Here is a 3905-nt window from a genome sequence, read left to right on the forward strand (position 1 = left end):
TGTGTGTAACCAGCACCTCAATCAAGACCCAGAACTGTTCCATCAACACAAGCTCCCTCATACTACTCCACCGTAGCCACCCTCATCCCTCACCACCATCCCATCCGCAACCCCTGGCAATGTTCTTCATCTCTATAATTTCAGGAATATTATATAAATGAAATCATACAGTATGTAACCTTTTGAGATCCGCTTTCTTTACTCTCTTGAGATCCTTCTAGGTGAGTGAATCCATTGATACTTAGTTCCTTTTTATTGCTGTATAATATTCCATGGTATGGATATACCACAGTTTAAACATTCGCCTATTGAAGGATGTTTAGGTTGTTTTCAGCATGTGGCTGTCATGAATCCTTACGTATTTGTAAAATTAATTTCAAAGGTGTCCTCCAGTGGAAGCTGTGTTCTGGGTTTGGACGGGAGCGGTGTTTTCTGTGACCCCGCAGTCCTGGAAGTTTGGTAGGTTTAGGAATGGGCCTGTGACTCAGTTCCTGCAAGGGCCTTTCAAGGGAGTGTACCGGAATCTTCTGGGAAAGGTTTCATCATTGATGAAAAGGGACCCGCAGGAAGAGAGAGTACGCATGGAGCCTGAGGGAGCGATGAATAAGGAGGCGGAGCAAATCCGAAGGGCCCACCCAATTACGTATGAAGTGCTTGTGTGTTAGGGAGTCTGGACTCGGTGCTGCGGGCAGCAAGGAACCATTGCTCAGACCTGCTTCACGCTGCTGACCCTGCAGCCTGGGGAATGATTCAAGGTGAGAGCTTGGGAGCAGGACACCAGATAGGAAGTAGCTGGGTGAATTGCAGTGATTATGAGACCAGAGAGGGGTTCCAAGGGAGGGGGCACAAAGGAATATGGGGTGATAAGGAGATAGAATTGCTGGCCGGCTGTGCTCAGGGGTCTTAGGAACCTGTGCTCAAATGCCCCGAGGTCCTTACTAGCTCCCTTCCGGCTGTCAGATTCGTCTGCACAGGCCCAGGTACATTGGTAACTCAGGTAGAGATGTATTTCTTGAATGAAAATGTTCCAGGAAATGGGATGAAAATTGCTTCATTGAAGCGAATGGTCCAACTATCCATGTTACTTTGCACTATATGAGCATAGTTTCTCTGCCACACAGACCTGATGCCACCTTCAGAGCGGCTGGGCCAATATGTCACAGGTGACACCTGTACAGAAGACATATCCCTTCCCAGTGACTAATATGACTTGCTCTAGAGGAAGGCCAGGTTACAAGGACATGGACGTCTGTAATTTACTGCTGACTTTGTCAAGAGTCACACAGCAGAGACATTGCTCAGCAACTCAAGGTTTTAGAAATAAGCCCTTGTAAAAAGTAAGTAGGAAGAGGAGGGTCCCCTGCTCAGAATGGAACAAAAGGAAAGAGCGACAGGTGGGGGCAGACCACCCCATGGGGGCAGGTAAAGGAGGGTGCACTCCTGGGGGACCATACAGGTGGCTCCTCCTTGTTTTTTCTTAGTTTTTATTATTAATTTAACACATTCTTGTTGAAAAAAATATCTCCCCCATCACACACACACACACACACACACACACACACACACCCCTCTTCTCAATTTCTAAGGGTCACCACAGTTTGCTTTGACTCCTCCCACACACTTTCTAGGCATAATTAAATATATATGTCTTCATGTTTAAGAAACCACATTTGTGTGGCATCATCATGCTCAGTCTAGTGCCTTTCTCAAAAAATGATACATCTTGGGTATTCTTCCCTGTCAGATAGAACTACCCCCTTTTCATGGCTGCATAGTATTCCAGCAGGAGCCTGCATCATGATTTATTTAGCATCTCTCCTACTGGTGGCATTTAGGTTGATTACAGTTTTTCACCGTTATAGATAATCAGCAATGAAAAGTCCTTGGACACGTGTTCTTGAGCACATGTGTGAGTTCTGCATGAAGATATATTCATGCAAGTAGATTCTCCCAGCTTCACTTCATGGCAGATTGGTGTCTTGTCACTGACTAGAGACAGTTCAATATTTTATTTATTTTTTTTAAATAAGCTTCTTTTTTATCTATTGATTTGAGAGAGAAACATTGATTTGTCATTCCATTTATTTATGCATTCATTGGTTGATTCTTGTATGTGCCCTGAACCCACAACTGTGGCATATTGGGACGATGTTCTAACCAGGCAATACTCTAACCAACGAAGTACCTCGCCAGGGTCGACAATTCAATACTTTAAATTAGTCACCTGCCCACTTAGCCAGAGCAAATGATCAGAGCAGCATCGTCTCTTCTTAGAATCCAGGCTTTCAGAACTGGACAAGCTAATGCACCAAACGACTCATATTCAGGTTACACTGGGCTATTTACAAGGCACTTTGTCACATTCTGGTTCATCCAATCCTCATATTGATCCTTCGAAGTAGGCATCATTAGCATCCCTGTTTGGCAGATGAGGAACTAGGTTCAGAGAGGAGGAGACATCTGCCCAAGGTCACACAGCTCATAAGTGGCAGAAGACTCAGAACCCCAAGACAGAGCTGATAAAATCCTGCCTTCTTCCTAAATCGACAATACATGGTGCCACTTGTGAGAAGAGCATCATAGCGGACGGTTAGCTAAAAAGGCAGGTGAAATAAACACCTTCCTACATGGCTGAGTTTGCAGGACGTATTAGTTCCCTGTTGCTGCTGTGACAAATGACCGCAAACATCATGGTTTAGAACAACACAAATTTATTATCTTACATTTCTAGAGGTCAGGGGTCCATAACTGATCTCACTAAACTGAAATTAAGGTGTCAGCAGGGAGGGCTCCTCCTGGGGGGCTAGGGGAGAATCCATTCCTGGCCTTTTCTAGTTTCTAGAAGCTTCCCACACTCCTCGGCTCCTAGCTCCCTTCAGCCACTGAATCACTCTGACCTCTGCTTCACCCGTCCCATCTCCTTCCCTTACTCTGACCCTCCTGCCTCCCTCTTATAAGAATCGCTTCGGCGACATTAGGTCCAGCAGGATAATTCAGGATGATCTCCCATCTCAAGACCCTTACCTTCATCATATCTGCAAAGTCCCTTTTGCCATGTAAAGTAACGTATTTGCAGGATCTGGGGATTAGGATGTGGACATCTTTGGGGGTTTTTATTTTGTTTTGTTTTGTTTTTATTTTGATGCTGGCTGCTTGCCATTTATTTTCCACTCGGTGCAGGGCACACAGTTACAGGGTGTCAGCAGGCTGGTGTGTGGCTTGGGTAGTAAAAGGAGGCGGGGGGGGGGGATGACAAAGAGAAACAGGTCTCCTCTCCCACCTTCTCAGATTTGCCTGTGGCTCAGCTGTGGCTGAGAATTTCGCCAGCTTCTCCCCAGGTTAGCCAGGGTGAGCTGCCCCAAAGGAGCGCTCTGAAGATGGTTTGCTGAGATCCACGGGACCTGCCCCGTTGGGTTTGCAGCAGCGCCGGGCGAATCTGAAGCCAGATCCTGGCACGGAAAAGTACTGAGGCTCTTCGCCTCCAGATGGGAGCTGGAGCCACGGCCTGAAGTGATCATCCCCAGCCGGGGCCTCTCAGAAGTCAGACTCGCAGAGTGAAATGGAAACCAGATTCCAGTCTTATCTGCGGGCTACGTGACTGTCCCCATCGCTCCTCTGGAGCCTGGCAGGTTGCCAAATTCAGTCTAAACTTTGCGATGCATATGCATAGATCTTATCCGGGAGCATGTTCTCACAGGTACCTGCTTACACAGGGGCTCCCCAACCCCTAAAATAATATTCTGGGGGCTTTCATTCACTCATCAAATATGTACGAAGCACCTGCAGGGAGCCGACGAAGTAGCCGGGACAGGAATCCCTGCCCTTGAGAGCAGGAGTGGAACTGGAGAGAATCCCATCCCTGGGCCGAGATGCGACAAAGGCGATTTCCTGACTGGCAGTCGGGG

This window comes from Myotis brandtii, unplaced genomic scaffold, assembly GCF_000412655.1.
Source record: "Myotis brandtii unplaced genomic scaffold, ASM41265v1 scaffold96, whole genome shotgun sequence".
Classification (NCBI taxonomy): Eukaryota; Metazoa; Chordata; class Mammalia; order Chiroptera; family Vespertilionidae; genus Myotis; species Myotis brandtii.